Genomic DNA, 18,390 nt, shown 5'->3' with positions numbered 1-18,390 from the left:
AATCCTACAGTATTTGTCCTTCTGTGTCTGGCTTGTTTCACTGAGCGTAGTGACTTTAAGATTTATTCACATTGCAGCACGTGTCATAATCTCCTGAGTTTTTAAGGCTGTGCAGTACCCCACTGTGTGTACACCACATGTAGTTTATCCATTCACCCGCTGGTGGACAGGTGAGTTATTTCCACCTTTTGCTGTTGTGATTAGTGCTGCCATGGATATGGGTGTACCCATTTCTATTCCAGTTCCTGCTTTCAACAATTTTGAACATATATCCTGAAGTGGCATTGATGGATCATACATCAACCCCATGTGTAAGGTTTTGAGGAACTCCTGTATGATTCTCCACCGTGGCTGAACCATTTTAGTCCTCTATATGGCAGAATAATATGGCAGTTTATGGATACACCCTATTTGTTTATCTGTTTAGCCTTTGAAGGACATTTCAATTGTTCTACCTTTGGGGCCATTGCGCATAGTGCTGCTGTGAATATTTGTGTGCCTTTTTTTGTTTGAACACCTGTTTTTTATGTTTTGGGGTCTATATCTAAGAGTGGAGTTGTTGAACCATAAGGTAACTGTACTTTTTATCTTTTTGAGGAAATGACAAACTGGAAACATGGGCTGCACCATTTTCCAATTTTTCAAGTAATGTTTAAAAGTTTCAATTTCTCTACATTTTTGCCAATATTTGTTGTTTCTAGTTTGCTTGACTATAGGGCTTCCAGTGTGCTTGGGAGGGTACGGCATTGTGGTATTCATTTACATTTCCATCACGGCTGATTTTTAACATCCTTTCATGTGCTTGTCGACTATTTGTCTTGTCTGGAGAAGGGTCTATTTTTTTTTTTTTTTTAATTATTCAGTTTTCCTTATTTAGTGGTGTTTTTCTTTTTCATTTTATTAGGTAGAATTATTAGGGTTTGGCTGCATATATAAATTACATTGCATGTAAATACATATATACAATATACTGTACTTTATTTTAAGCTTACATATAGAGAAGGGTCTATTTAAGTCCTTTTACCATGTTAAAAATTGGGTTTGCTTTGTCTTTTTATGAGTTTTAAAAGTTCTTGATATATTCTTGATAAAAATTTTTTCAAGTATATAATGTGCAAATATTTTCTTTGATTTTGTGTGCTGTCTTTTCAGTTTCTGGATAGCATCTTTGATGTACAAAAGTCTTTAATTTTGAGGAAAGGTGATTTATTTTTTTCTTTCCTAGCTTGTGTTTGCTATCAGATCTAAAGAAATTGCTAAATCCAAGGTCATGATGACTCATCCCCATTGTTTCTTTGAGAGTTTATACAGCTTCCCTCCCTGTCTGTGAGGTATTGGTTCCAGGACACCCTGTGGATACTAAATATCTGTCGGTGTTCAAATCCATTATATAAAACGGTGTAGTATTTGCAAATAATCTAAGCACATCTTCCTGTATATTTAAAATCATCTCTAGATCATTTATAATAAATAATACAATGTAAATGATATTTAAATAATTGTGAAGAAAATGTAATGTTATTTAAATAGTTTATGGCATGCCACAAGTTCAAGTTTTTCTTTATGGAAATTTCTCAAATTATTATTAATTTTTTGTCTGAAGGTGACTGATCCTACAAATGTGGAATCAGCAGATGAGGGCTGATTGTCACTTTGCCACTCTTTAAATTTAAGCTTTATATGTATCTTGAGTTAATTTTTGCATGTGGTATGAAGCAAGGATCCAATTTCATTTCTCTTGGAAATGAAAAAAAATTTCACTGGATAGACAATTGCCTGGCACCATTTGTTGAAAACACAATTTTCCCCCCTATTTAATGTTGCCCACTGTGGTAAAAAATCAGTCGGTGCATGTGTCTTTTCACATTAGAGTGTTGCTCTGGAGACATGCCCAGCAGTGGGATCTCAGACTTTTCTTGCTTCTGACCTAAGCAGGAGGAAGTCACTATGTGGAACCTACACTTCAGGAGAGGGGGCTTTAGCTCCACCTCCTTGATGGATGTCATGGATTGTTAGGAATTCTTCTGCATAGGAGTTTTCTATTCAATCCCATTTATTAAAATTAAAAAAAAAACCTATGTAATCATTTAACTTCACCATTGTGGACACCTGGATAGTTATTTAAATCTTTCGGTTATAATCCAGCACCACAGGTTTGGTTGCTCAGTTTATTCCGGCATTGGCTATTGAGACCTTTTTCATTGGCTCCTGTTTCCTTTGAGATCATTCCATATTTTTGTCCCCCTCCCCCACCCCCGTACTTCCTTACTTTCTGATACAAGATTCAAGATGATCCTGGCTCATATATTGACTGTCTCAGTCCTAGTATAAGCCATTTCTTCAAAGAGTCCTGATTCCTTTTTAGAGAATGATATTAAGAACTTACATATGGACGGAAAATGCTCTGACCTGACAATGCAAGGAACTGTGTGCATGTGTTCCCACCTTAGTGTATTGTTGTTGCTCAGGGACAACCCATCTGCCACAACCACATAGTGTTTTAAATTTAAGTTACTTAGAAGTGGCCAAAGCAAGAGGGACACTCTGACCCCCGCTCTATCTCCCTAAAAGCAGGAAATAAGCCTGTCATGTGAAAGGTTCAGAGGCACATATAAACATAACTTGTAACTTTTTAAATTTACAACCCCAAGCCCAAACTCTGTTCAGATTCTTCATTGAGTACCCAAAAGCTACATTTCTTTGGGCTGTGAATTCCTAATAAATTTATAGTTTTCTAGATGTATAAAATCTGCCTGTTTTCACTACCTCTTACTTCCCATTTCTATGAGACTTTTGTGTGTAGGAATTAAAATTTCTTTTTCTCCTGTGGCGCTGTCTTGCGTTAGTTTTATTAGTAGTCCAGCCACAAGAAGTCAAGAGGGAGAGAGAGTGAAATTTCCCCCTTCCCAATAGTATACACTCCTAATTACAAAGATTTATATGTGGAAATGTCTGTATTCATATGAAGCAGAAAACGGTATTATACTGATGCCTCCAGCTTGATCCATTATCATATGGACAGTGTACACCTCCCCCCCCCCACTTATCTGTAACTCCCAGTCAGGCAGTAGTATCCTGGTTCCCACCAGCTTCCACCCATCCAGTTCATTTCTCATTCTGCTCCAGATGAGTGGTTTCAGCGTTCTTAGCTCCTACCTGTGTGGGATGGATCTTACAGAGCCCACTGTTTACGTGCAGTACGTTTTCCCTGTAGTCTACACGTTCTGTTCATTCCCGCAGTTACTGAGGCTGGCCCCTTCTCCACCAGCAGCAGTGTTTTCATACATTTCTAACACAGATCCTGTGTTACATCCTGCATTCCATCCTGTGACACTACCGCTTACTGGATCACTTAACTGACTTGTTGGGTCATAAAAACCTATGGGTTTAGACAAATGCATAATGGCAAATGTCCACCATGAAGTATCATATGGAACATTTCAAAACTCCCGCATGACCTGTTTACCATATCTTATTTTTCCCTTTCCCCAAATTTCACATAAATTGGGTCACATAGTGCATATGTAGCCTCTCCAGACTGATTATTTCTCTTTTTGAAGGAAAATCAACATGGAGTTGGTATTGATAAGAGAGCTCTGTCAAATGGAGCCAGGAGCCCATTCAGAAATTGTGACCTATTGTATCATATCTCAGCCTGAAATCAAATCCTGTTTTGACCTGATAAAGTCATCCAGAACATCTGCCAGAAACCTATCTACTTGTACTCTTGGCCTCAAATAATTTAGGACGTACTGATCACTTGAGTTTCTAAGCCATTATGCATAGACCTCCTGTGCATTACTTGATGTTCGTTTTTGTTTGAAAAGTTTTTCAAAGCAGTTGTCTAAACTCAAGAGATGATTTTTTTGGATTCTAAGCTGAGACTGTTTGGCTTTGGAAGAAACTGCCAGACTGTCTTCCAAAGTTGGCCACATCTGTCTTCCACTAGAATCTTGAATATATTTTTGTATGGTTATTTTCTATCTGTATACCTTTTTTAGCCAGATGTTTGTTTCTGTCTGTACCCACTTTTAATGGGGTTGTTTGTTCTAGATTTTATTGGTATAATTTGAGTACAAATCCTTTATCAGAAATGCATTTTGCAAATACTTTCTCCTAGTTTGTGGTTTCTCTTTTGCCTTTATGAATAAGACCTTTCACAGAGTAGATGTCTATATTTCTATAAAGTCCACATTATTAATTTTGTGTTGATCTGTAGATAGGCATTTGTTGTTGTGAGTTAAAACTCATCACCAGTCCCAAGGTCTTACAGATTTTCTCCCTTTTCCTTTTAAGACTTTTATAGTTTTGCCATTTAAATTTGTCTATGGGCAATCATGAGTGAATTTTGCTATCAGTTGTAGTTTGTGTCTATGTTCTCTTCATTCTATATGTTTTTTAAATTAATTGCTCCTTAACCAGTTTTTGAGACAACATAGTGAGCTATTTGGCTGTGTTTCAGTTTGGATTTCCAAAGGCACTACATAGAGCAGAACTGCATTCAGGATGAGGTCTCTGGGCTTTGTGAGCTCAGCATTCCCTGAACTTTTCTGATGGTCCACAGCGGGGCGCCAAATCCACCTCTGACCCACAGGGCACAGGTGCATTCTGCCCATGGACTTGGCCCCTTGCACAGCCGGCAGGGGCTTGGTCTCTTCAGGACTGTCAGGGCTTCATCTTTTAGACAGTGGGGCTGTATCCATGCTGTCATGGAATGAGTTTTCTTGGGCATTACTGTGAAAAGGCACAATAAGAGGAAAAAAAGACAAAGTGGGGAGAAGCTTCCTGTGTGCAGCTGACTGCTCAGGGGAGTTGTGTCTTCAGAGGAACCTCAGAAAGAGGTTGATGTGGAGAACTGTAGGGTTTTAGTTGGTTTTGTGTGAAATGGAGATGGTGACCAGTGATGTTCTTTGGTGCTTGGTGTCCCATTTTCCTGGCAATGTTTATTGAGGGGAGTGTCCCTCCCTCTTTTTATGTCCTTGCCCCCATTTTGATAAATTAACTGACCACAGCCACACGGGTTTATTTCTGGGCTGTTTATGCTGTTACCCTCATCCGTGTGTCTGTGTTTGTGCCAGTTCCTCACTGTTGTGGTTACTACAGCTCCGTGATACAGTTTGATGCTAGGGAGGGAGATGCCTCCAGTTGTGTCCTCCTTTCTCAGAACTTCTCTGGCAGCTCAGGGTCCTTAGTTGTTCTATATTAATAGTAGGAGTGTTATTTCTATTTCAATGAAACATATCATTGAACATTATATTGATGTTGCAGTGAATTTGTTGATAGTTTTGGGTAGAATCAATAATTTAACACTAGTAATTCTTCCAATCCATGAGTACAGAATATTTTTCTGTTTATTTGTGTCTTCTTTAACTTCTTACTCAATGGTTTACAGTTTTTTGAGTATAGGTCTTTCACATCCTTGGTTAAATTTGTTCCTACTTATTTTCTTCTTTTTGGTACAGTTATAAATGTGACTGTTTCCTTAAATTTTCCTTCTGATGGGTTATTATTAGTGTATAGAAATGCAACTGATTTTTGTACATTGATTTCAAATTGAACTTTACTGAATTTATTTATTTTAACAACTGTTTGTTATGTGTTGTGGAAAATTGAAATTTTAAAATCTCACTGTTTCTCCTGCATCCCAGGTCGTGCACAGGATCCAAGACTCGGTGGCTCCTGGTGTACTCATCCCACAGTGCCTCTTAATAACAAGTGGATTCCTACAAGGGTGATCAGCATCACAACTCTGGTAAGTCTTGGCTTCTATAGCAAGGTTTGATGTCTGTCTTATCAGCTTCTCTGCTGTGGTATTGATATGGTTGTTCTGAAAAGTAATGGACTTTCCAGTAATGTCTATGATGGTAAAAACTACTCACAGTTGCCACTTTATACAAAATACTGTAGGGTGTTTTACCCCAAACAGGGGTAGTCTCCTGAGGAGCCGTCATATAACCACCAGTGAAGAAGCTGTGTGGCGTCCGCATCACTGTGTGACCCGCCAGCCCCTTCACCTGTCACCACTTGGTCCAGCTGCTTGTTCTCTTTTTCTGGGTTTGTTACTGAGACTCTCACTTTGACAACCTTGATGGATGTGAAGCACACACGGTGACCATGTGATCAGGGAGAACTTTTCTCTTCGGCCCTTTTCACTAGGGATCTTTTCAGTGTTTATGAATAGTGTAAATTGTATCAGTTCTACATTCCTACATGATTTTCATTGTGATTAAAAATACATAAGACACTTTTAACTGAAATCATTTCAAGCACACATTTCTGTGGTATTAACTACCTTTACATAATTGTACAAACAAGTTCAAGGACTTGGGTGCCTGCTTTGAGCCTGGGAGGTGCCCAGGAAATTGAGTAAGTCCCTGAAGTGGCCCAAGACATCACCCGAAATGCCATCTTCCTCTAATACCAAAAGAAAGGAAGGTTATGTTCATTATATAGATTTAAATCTTAGCCTTCTCTATTGATAAGTTTTCTGAGATTTAGTCTTTCTTTTATTCCTCGTACAGAAAGGGAGATTACTTTTCAAATGGAGATTTCCCTTATAAATGTAAATTTGCCTCACAAAAGGCAGTCTTGATTTGGGTTTCATAGAGTCTCACGTGTCTTATTTTTAAAGAAGTCTGCCCATTGTAATCTTCATGCCAAAGAGATATAATTTAGGGTGTCATTTGCCCTCTTTTCATGGGTGTACCCCAACTTGATTATGTATTCATTCACAGAAAGACATCCTCATATTTTAAAATTTTTAACCATTATGAGTAGAGTTGCTATGAATAATTGCATGCTAGTTTTTGTTTGGACACTTTATCAAAGCAATTATCTAAATACTAGAGGTGCAATGTTGGATTCTCAGGCGAGCATTGACTAGCTTTGGAAAAAACTGCCAAACTGTCTGTCAAAGTAGCCACAGAATTATTCCACTTGCAGTGAGGGAGAGTTCCTGTTTTTCTTCTTCTTCCATCAACCACAAGTAATGTCATTTTTTTAGAGTTTCGTGGTTCTCATAAGTGTGCAGTGTTATATCATCGTTGTTTTAATTTGCAATTTCCTGCTGGTGTATGATTTTTGAGAACATTTTTATATGCTTATTTACTATCTGTGTATTTTCTTTGAAGAGGTGTTTGTTAAGATCTTTACCTGTTTTTACTGGGGTTGTTTGTTGTAAAGTTCTTGGTGTAATTTGAGTCCAAATCCTCAATCAGTTATGTGTTTTGTAAATTTATGTTTCTCAGTATGTGTCTTGTCTTTAGGTTTTCTGGATAAGGTCATAAACAGAGTTTAAATTTTTAATTTTTTAAATTCCATGATTTAAATTTTACTTCTGTGGATAGACTTGGGGATTTTTGTAAAAGTTCATCACCTAGACAAGGTTATGTTGATTTCCTTACAGGTTTCCTTTTAGGATAATCCCAGATGTGTATTTTATAATTGTCTATGAACAATTTAGAGTACGTCTTGGTGTGAGTGGTAAAAACTGAGTGGTTGTGGCCTGCAGTTCCCAGCTGGGCAGCGGGTGGCACCACACCTGTTCTCTGACCCTCAAGGTGCACGTGTCTCACTGGGGGGTTTGGCTCCTGTGGGAACTTGGCTCCTTGCGGTGCTGGTGGAGGCTGGATCTCCTCAGGACCCACCGTGGCTTCAGCTTCAGGACAACACTCGACCAGCCAAGTCCACCCAGACAGGAGCCAGACGTCTCCAAGAATCACCAGGAGGCATCACTGTGGGAGTAAAAAGTGAGGGAAAAGTGGGGAGAGGCTTCCTGTGTGTGATTACAACTAAGGAGGTCCATTTTCAGAGGATCCAGCAGGGGCTTGATATGGAAAATTTTCAAATTTACTTGATTTTCTGTTAGGTGTTGATAGTGTCTGGTGTCATTGTTTGGGGGTATGGTGTCCCAAGTTCTTGGCACCGTTTATTGAGGGGACTGTCCTTTTCCCAATTAGTGTTCTTGGCTCTTTTGCCATGAATTAATGGCACCCTAAAGATGGGTTTATTCCTGTGCTCCCTATTCTGTTCCTTTGGTCCATGTGCATGTTTTTGTGCCAATATCTTACTGTATCTCTGCTGGTGACTGTAGCTTCCTAATGTCGTGTGAAGCCAGGGAGGGAGATGCCTCCAACTGTGTTCTCCCTTCTTGAGGTTTCTCAGGCTACTCCAGGTTCTTTTTCGTTCTATACAAATGGTAGGATTTCTTGTTATCTGTTTCTGTGAAAAAAATGCCATTTAGTAGATTTTGGTAGAGTTTGCAATTAATGTGTACACTGCTTAGGCTTCGTGAATGTTATAGTAATGTTCTTCTAGTGCACATGCAGAAGTTTGATTTCGTGTGCATCCTCTTCAATTTCTTTATCAGTGTTTTCTAACTTTCCCTGTGTAGGCGTTTCACATCCTTGCGTAATTTTATTCCTAGGTATTTTTTTATTTTATTTTTGGTACAATTGTTAAATGGAATTGCTTTATTAATTTCTCTTTCTGAAACTTCTTTATTAGTGTATAGAAAGTCAATTGATTTTTGTATATTGATATTATATCATGTAGCTTTACTAAAGTTAGTTATTACTTCTTAACATTTTTTTGGTATGTTGATTTGGAAAAGTAGAATTCAAAATTGCCACTTTTTTTTTTTTTATCACATCGAAGTCCTTCACAACAACCAAGACATAGTGGCTTATGACATTATCTTATGGTGTCTCTTAATAATATGTAGATTCCTGCAAGGGTGATCAGTTTAACTTTTGGATCAACTGGAACTGGAGAAGGCTTGGGCTCTGTAGTGAAGTTTGATGTTTTCTCTGTTTTCCTGTAATGATTTTAACATGGTTGATTTAAAAAAATTATTTACTTTTAAATAATTTTTTACATACAATAATTTTAAACATACAGAAAATGTGCAGTAGCAGTGCAGTGTACTCTTCATCTGTAAGCTCAGGTTTCTCACTCATCACTAATGTAGCACATATGCCACTTTTCATGACAATCTCTAGTGTGTTTTTACCTTGAGTAGAGACACTCTCTCTGTGTCACCACATATCACCCAAATGAGGATTCATTATGGTTTTCACTTCATAATGCAGTCCACAGGCTCAGTTCCACTGTCAGCACCTGCTCCAACTGTATGGCAATGGGTTTTCCCAATCTGATCCAGTGGTTTTTTGTTTCCTGGAACTGTTCTTGAGACTTTCCTTATTTTCCCAACTTTGATTGAATCAAAGGGCACAAGATGCGTGAAATCTGGGTGGCCTTTTCTGTATGGCTTCTTCTTCTTAGGATGTTTTCATTGTTCATCCATGTTGTGACAAATATCAGTACTTCATGGTTTTCATTGTGATTAAATTTATTCCATATAACATTTACCATTTAAACTGGTTTAAGTATATAGTTTCATTACATTTATGTCATGTAGTTTTTGGATATTAACTACACTTACATTGTGGTAGAAATATTCTCAGCATTCATCTCCACTACTTTTTCATTTCCCCAAGTGAAACTGTATCCATTAGGCAGGAACGCCTAACCCCCTGGCAAGTACATTGTACGTTTTGTTATTGAATTAGACTTATACGGATACGTTATCTTAGAATCATAGAATACTTGTCGTTTTTTGGTTTGATTTGGTTTGTTTCCCTTGAATGACTGCAAGGTTCATCCACGTTGTATCATGTGTCAGAAGTACCTTCACTTTAAAGGCTGAACCCTATTTAAATGTGTATATACTACATTCTGTGCATGGAATCATCCATTTGTGGACACTTGGGTTGCTTATGTCTTTTGGCCAGTGTGAATAGGGCTGGTATGAACATGGCTGTAGAAATGTGTTTTTCCGTCTCCGCTTTCTAACCTTTTGGGTTTATACCCTGAAGTTGAATCAACAGGTGATACATTAACTCTATGTTTAAATTTTTGAGGAACCACCATACTGTTTTCTACAGTGGCTGCACCATTTTACTGTATTTCTTTCAATGGCAGAATTATATCAGTTTATTGATGCACTGTAGTTTGCATATCCTTTCATCCATTGATGGACGTTTGAATAGTTTCTACCTTTGAGCTGTTTCAAACCATGCTGCCATGATTATTAGTGTAGTGTAGCATTTTTTGTTTGGACACCTGTGTTAAATTTTTTGCCATATATGTATATATATGAGGGAAGTTGCTGAACCGAATGATAGTTGTTGGGGGAAAGCTGTGACTCAGTTATGGTCATCAAGACCTTAGCAGACCCAAGTAACCTGTAGCTCAGTTTAAATTGAATACTATTTACCAACATCATCGACCATCATAATGTGTTATTCAGTCAGTGGTCACAGGACATTCAGTAATTACACATCCATGTGCAAATCAGTAAATAGCTTGCTTTATTACCCCTCTACTTACTGCTTAATCTCATACTTTGTCTGTCCTTATCACCTTGCCAACCCCCCCAAACAAGTCAAAGGATGTAACTATGTAAGATTCAACTGACTCATCTAACAAAGATACTGCCCTTACTTCACCCAACCAGTTACTATAACTACAAAGTGGCTTTTTAACTGTATCCATCAACTGCTTAGATATGTAAGGCCTATATTGATAGGCATACCCCTAGATCTGCTATTTACTTTGAACAAAATTAAAAATACAGTACATGGTAACAGTCTGCAAAAGAAACATTGTATGTTTTAATAGTAATTTTAACACAATGTGGACTACTATACCAAATACCAAGGTATCAGTTAAATACATAAATCTCGTATGTTGAAAATCCTACTCAACCTGTTGTTGTAGCTTTAATAATTAAAGCAAGGCAGTGAAAATGCCTGGACGAGTTTACTAACTCCATAAACACATAGATTTCATTTGAGCCTTTCTAATAACTTGTAATAAAATTACACATGCAAGTTTCTGTATTCCCATGAGAATGCCCTCTAAATATTTTAAAAGGGTAAAATGAGCAGGTATCAAGCACCCTAGATGTAGCTTTCAATGCCTCGCTGAACCATGCCCCTATGGGAAATGACTGATAAAAATTAAGCCATAAATGAAAGTTTGACTAGGTTATCATAACTAATTAGGGTTGGTAAATTTTCATGCCAGGTACCACTGTCATAACATGAACCTCAAATGATAGAAAGTCAGTGTGACGTGTGCTAAAGAGTATTGCAAAATGAAGTTAAGTCCAAGCTACGGTGTGCAAAGCCATAACTAAAGTGAAAATAAGCTACTAAAATGACTTTAACATTCCTTATTACAGGTCAGTAAAGATTCAAAGTAGTGTCCATGTATTAGTTTGGGTGTAGATACCCAACTATTCTTATGTTTAAATCAAAATAAAATAATTATAATTATTTTACACATTTAAGTAGAATTCAGCCTTTAAAACTAAGGTAACTCTGACACATGCTACAATGTGGATGAGCCCTGAAGTCACTCAAGGGAAACAAACCAAATCAAAATTATTGGCCAGATGAATACTTGCATAATACAAAAAACAAAAAGGATTCGTGGTGCTTCCTATGGTGTTTATAATCCACAAAACCTGATAAACCTCACCACTCTCATGAACACAGTCTGTATGTCTATGTACCAGCATCTTCAGCAACCCCCCAAAGGAGCAACAGTGATCATAATGATCAGATATAAGAACATTAGTTCTAGGTGTAACCTATGGGGTGGGAAGATAAGGGTTTCATTTTCTACCTTGAGTACAAAATAATATATACAAAATTGTGATGAAATACCAAGGGAGAACTTAGTTGTAAATTAAGAGTGCCCAATACAGTCAGGCCAGAAAGCAGGCACACTCAGCCCGTCACCCTCCTCAAATAGCGATAAATTTTCATAACCCATTAACAAGTAGTAGACATTAAAAAGGAGAAGAGTTCTTACAAGGTGGGCACACTGGAGAGTGTGCTTGGTTACATCAAAGTGTAGTTTTAAAAAAAGCACCTGATTTACACCCAGTCGATTCCATACTTCATGAAAAATTTGAACTAAAACTAGCTGAGGCTTCCTACCAAATTTAACTGTCATGAGTTAATTAAAGATTCATTTAACATCTAAAGTATAGAAGATAGACATTTAAATCTGGTAGCATAAAGTACCATTAGGGAATGATGAAATAAGTTAAGTACCTTGAACCCAGATGAGGTACTTAGAAACAGTTTAGTGGAACAGACTCATCTATATGTAAAATGGAAGATCCATGAGTAGAGGTAGTAAACCTAACAAGGCTGCTGGCAGCAGGTTGTTCAGAAAAGACTTTTAGTTCAGTTTTAATTATTAATTAAGAATATAACTTCTAATATAATTTTTAGTGTTTTTAAAAAGGGACAGGTTTTTAGTTACAGAATAAAAACTCTAGAGAACCAACATAAAAAATGTTGCAGTTGGCTTAAAAACAGCCACCCATTAAGAAAGTATTCAAGGTTGGGGAAGGTATAGCTCAGTGGTAGTGTGTGCAAGGCATGCACAAGGTCCTGGGTTAAATCCCCAGGACCTCCATTAAAGAAACAAATGAACCTATTTGCCACCCCCCTCTAAAAATGGCAAGTATTCAAGGTCAAGAACACATTCATCACAATTCCAATATAAAAAAAACCCCTCATAATTTAATACTGGACTAATCTATTAACTAGTAGAAGCAATACTCTTCATATAGGCAGCAGGAAATACTTCTCCTTGCATACACTTACATCAGAGTGAATAAGTTACTGATAGTTTACTGTAAAATAAACCCTAATCAATATTTAATTATTTATAAAAACAATTCTTAATCTAACACAGGTATGAATTTCTAGGAAAGATTAAAAAAAAAAAAAGTAAAAGGAACGTGGCGATCACAAGTCCTGCCTGTTTACCAACAAGATTTCCTCTAGCACTTCTGGCCTTAGAGGCACTGCCTGATCATGGACATGTTTAATGGCCGTGGTTCCCAGACCCTGCCAAAGTAGCATGATCATTTGTTTTGCACATAAGGAGTTGGGAGGATGGCCCCACAAGGTTTTAGTATCTCTTTTCATCAGTGAAATTGACCTTCCCAATAAGAGATGGGAGCCATATAAAATGAGAAGATGCTATGGTGCTTTAGGCATTTAACCTATAAAGTAAATAAGTGAATATTAAAGGATAACATAGCTTTTAATGGCTTAAAATATTTGGTTGTGGTGGCCCCGGTGAATAAAACAAACTCCAAACTGCAAGTGATTAACATTTAGACCAGCTATTCAAAATGCTGTGGCATGTATTGATCTAATACATTGATTAACAGAACGCGGTGCTCTAGGGATAACTGTTCAATCCAAATTTAGAGTTCATTTCAACAATAGGGTTTATAGCCTCAGAACTGGATCAGAATATCCCAATGTTGCAACAGCTGTAAATGGTTTATTCAATGATTAAAGTTCTGTGAGATGTGAGTTCAGACTGGAGTAATCTTGATTCGTTTCTATCTTTTATACATTTGTCCCAGTATGAGAGGACAGGAGAGTTAAGGGCCGCTTTACAAAAGCACCTTCAAATTAATTGGTGATACAATACAATTTAAATAATTTTCAGATACTCTACAGTAGAACATGGTTTGTTAGGGTAGCAGATCTCAGCAATTGCATCAAACCAAAACCTTTATTTCCTGAAGCCTAAGTCCTCTTCCTAAGAATAGGTTTATAATCTGCATTCCTTTACTAATGATTACAGTTTTAATCGATGTTTCACTTCTCATATTATTTGAAGGAAGTCCTAGGTTCTGGAAATTTGGAGAGGCCCAAACATATATAGTGTTAAAGTATATATAATACATCAATTTACACATATATATTATATTATATATAGTGTTAAATTATATATAATACACCAGTGTACATTATATACATATAGTTGCACCAATGCTGGCCTTAACCATGGCTTCCACATTAGGAGCTCCTCTTCTCATTCCTTACCCACTGTCTGCTCATGTGAACCTACGCATACTTCTCATACTGGCTGTATGAAGCCTAGACATGTATTCCACTCCCTGATCTGCATTACCTTCATATTAAAAACACACACTCACCGGAGCTCTGTGGGCAGCAGCACAGACAATCTCATGTGAAGTAAACTAGCAGTTATTGGTTTATCATTCCTACTGATAAATAGATCATTTATACTCTCAGTTATTACACAAGAATATCTGATTAATTTCCCCCTCCCAACTCCTAGTCAGATTTTTATTTACCTCTACTGTAGCAGAAATCAACGGAGCTCCACTGGACTTAACAGAAGGAGACTCCAAAGTTGTATCCAGCTTCAATGTAGAGTATGTAGCAGGTCTATTTTCTCTGGCCTTCATAGCAGGTTAGGTCTATATCATGATAATAAATATTTTCATAATCTACTTTTAGGAGCATTTCAAATCCCTAGATAATAGAATTATATACAGACAAATTACATACAGCCAATGTTATCATTCAAACAATCCTCCTAACAGTCTCCTTCCTTGGACTTTGAATATCCTATCCAAAATTTTGAGATGATCAACTTATACATCTCCTATGAAAAAAAATTTAACACTAACAGTAGCCCTGTGTATGTTTCACTACCCATCAGTGCATTGGGCATCCCACCGAAAACATTGGTAAGTTTGACAAAAGAGTTATCTGAAAAGTAAATAAAAGAGGTCTAAGAACTCTTATTCCTAGAATCACAGGAATTGATCGTTCCCTTAAGAACTTAAAAGTGTTCATGCTGCCACATTATACCACATTCTGTGGTGATGGATGGTCCCCCAAGTGAGCTATCAGTGTTGTTTGATATCCTTACTATGCTAATAAACCCTATTTTTTACTATCATTCTACTGACCATTCCATGATTTTATTAGCAAGCTGACATTGTACAAGTATTTCCATTCTAATAAGAAAGTTGAATGCACAAGTTATAGAAGCACCCAACAACTGTTCTCTAACACAACACACCACATCCATACTATTTATGTGGGATTTTACTTTTAATCTAATATCCTCCAGCCATGGACAAGTACAAAATTTTTTTATCCAACAGGATCCACCATTTAAACAAAAGCCCTAGTCACACAGTTGGACTTGTCACATTTCTTTTCTGAGTGGCTGAAGCTACACAGGGCATCCCCCACACAGCAGGGCCAATGCAATTAACGTGATGAATGTGCACCCCCAAGTGTTACAGCAAATCTCGACACCCGTCCCCCGAAGCATACTGTTATTCACAGGTGTGTTATGAATGATCGTCAGCAGCCGAGGCAGACTAACAAAACTCCACTACCACATTTATAGCCTGCTTGTCAGTTGTCCATAGAGGATGGATGACAGCTATTATAGTGTGTAATCCAACCATGACGACCCTGAATGTACTAACTTATATCATTCCACACTGTCGTCTTGCTATTCATGCTCTGCTCATGGACCACAACTCTGTCGTTATCACACAAGTGGAATAAAACACTTCCAATGACGATCCTCATCCCCAGCGTCATGTTTTATTAGGAGGCCTCCCACCAGGATCAGGGTTTTTCCTCAAATGAGTAATCATTTGAGATATAACAGAAACCAGTAACAGCAACCTACCAGCACTAACAGTCCTCACAGCACTGTTCAACATATATTTGTACATCTGGCTAAAATTCTGCATTTCACTTCTTCTACTTTTATGAATAAATTAAAAAAATGAGATTTTAAGCATAGACAACAACCATCTGATGGTTACTAATCCTAATAGTCACACTATTACTGCCCTTAACGCCCATTCTATCAGTGCTGGAGGAGGAATTTAGGTTAACATACACGAAGGGCTTTCAAATGTTCAAGGAGGTACAATTTAATTTCTGAAAATATAGATTGCAAGAGATTGTACTACATCAGTTGAATGCAAATCAAACATGTTAATTAAGGTAAATACTTAGTAGATTGGTGGGCTTCCACCATAGCACATTTTAGTTAACAGGAAATCTTCTAGTAAATTGGCTTCTAGTTATTTCTCCAGTCATCTAGAAAACATTTGCAGGAGAAGCCCTAGCAAAATTGAAGCTGCTTTTTTTTTTTTTTTTTTTAGAATTTGCATTTCAGTATGTTGATTCACCACAGAGCTTGACCCAAAAGGGGCCAAACAGTTTAAGGCTTGGTCAACTACTTCCACCTAAGTTCACAAACCAACTTGTTGACAACTTTCAACAAGTCACAAAGATTGGCATTTTATATCACCATATTATTGTTTGAACTGGAATAGTAGGCACTGCTGTAAAGTCATTAATCCCTGCTGAGACAGAGAGACCTGGAGCGCTCCTCAGAGATGACCAAATCTATGATGTTGTCATAACAGCGTATGCATGTGTAGTACGCATATCCGGTGCATGTGATTTTTAGTTATACCGAGGACAATTGGGGGACCCAGAAACTGACTTGTCCCACTGATAATTGGGTCATTCAATACAGCATTGCTCTGACTGAATGATAGCAGCTTCTCACAATTTCTCCCATCATTCTTACACCTGCTCATATCATAAAAAGTAGAAGCGGGTGCCCGCACTTGTTGAACCGTGCATACGTCCACCTCTAGCTGGCAATCTGGCCACGTAGGAGCCTCTGCCAACCTAGCCATGTCCTCCATGTATTTAGGAGGTGTCTCTTTCATTCTTGGTGATTTAAATTTTTTTTAAACTACAATCAGTAATATAAAACCATCGGCCATATCCCAATGTATGTAGTTTGAGTTAATTGTATATGTGGTTTATTCCCCTGCATGTGGATAGCCAGTTACCCAGCATCATTTGTGGAAGAGTAGTTAAAAAAAAAAAACCCTAAATATTCACGCTTGTGAAAAATGTATTGATCCTAAGTGAATGGGATTATGTTCGGGCTTCTTATGTACTGCCATTTATCTATATTTATATTTTTATGGCAATATCATATTTTTTATATTGCTTTGTATTGACATGAAATTTGAAAATATGAAGCTCTATCTTTGGTTTTCCCTTTTCAAGTTTGTTTTGTCTTTTTGGGGTTCCTAAAGTTATATACGAATGTTAAAATCAACTTCTGTGTTTATTCCAAAATTGTCATAGAAATTACCTTGTCTCCCTAGATCGCTTTGGGCACTCACACCATATTTAGTTTTGTTACCAACATGGGATGTCTTCTTCTTTTTTTTTTTAAAGGTTGTATTTCATTTCTTTTAGTGGTGTCTTTTCCATTTTAATTTACTAGTCTTGTACCTTGATTAAATTGACTCAACTATTTTAGTAATATTGACATCATGTAAAATACAATTCTCTTAAATTCTTGAGATCATTCATTGTTAATGTGTACATGTAGACAAATTTTGATTCACTGATACTTTGTATCATCTACTTGCTGAAGTATTTGAGTTGCTCACAGTTTAAAAATTGAGCTAGTCAATGAATTGCTCATGCTTTCAAGATGTATCTGTAAAATGATGTCAACTGTGTTTGTGAATAGATGTCCTTTTATATGTAACAATTTTATGTTTATTCTCTTTCATCCCGGATTGGCCTGGAATTTCCTGTACCATAGTGAATAACAGAGGTGAAAGGAACTCTCTGGGCCTAGTTCCAGATGATTGACATTCACCGTGTGTTTTTTTATACTGCTTTGTATCACACTGAATAATGTGTTCCTAGTCCTATTTTCACGAGTGTTTATGCCATGAAGTAGGAGTGGAATTTGTTTAAAGCTTGTGGTGAATCAAGTGGATGGGATGACGTGATTTTTCTGTATTTTACAATTGTTGTTGATCATATTGCTTACCTTTACGTAATAATTTATGACATTGCTTGGTTTACAGTGTTAAAACTGGATTATCTGCTTTGGAGACATTTGCAGGAGGTGGATACTCATTTCTATTGTGCTGTTAATTTCGGGTAAGTAGTAATATACAGGGAAGTGGAGGATTCTATTGCATAGGCTAGTTGATGGGTTTTTGTTAAGTCTTTGTGGGATTTGACCATCAGGAGAGTGCTAGGTTGTTACAAGAAAATAGGATTAAGGATTAGGATTAGGGTCAAAATCAGGGGTAGGATATGGGAATGGGTTAGGGTTAGGGTCAGTGTGAGGGTACCGGTGAGAGTTAGGAAAAGGGTTAGGGTGCAGATTAGGGTAGGAAATAGGGCTAGAGTACAGGTTAGGATAGGAGTTTGGGAACAGGTTAAGTTCAGGGTATGGGTAAGGTAAGGGTTACGGTACAAGTAAGGTCATGCATTAGGGAACAACATAAGGTGAGGGTTAGGGCTAGAACCAGAGCAAGGATTAGGGTTAGACTCAGGGTTTAGGGTTAGAGGATTAGGGTTAGACTAAAGGACAGAGTTAGACTCAGGGTTAGGGGTTAGGTTTAGACTCAGGGATAGGGGTTAGGGTATAGAGTCAGGGTTAGAGTGA

The sequence above is a fragment of the Camelus ferus genome, chromosome 7, assembly GCF_009834535.1.
Source record: "Camelus ferus isolate YT-003-E chromosome 7, BCGSAC_Cfer_1.0, whole genome shotgun sequence".
Taxonomy (NCBI): domain Eukaryota; kingdom Metazoa; phylum Chordata; class Mammalia; order Artiodactyla; family Camelidae; genus Camelus; species Camelus ferus.
Note: the sequence above shows the minus strand (reverse complement) of the source record.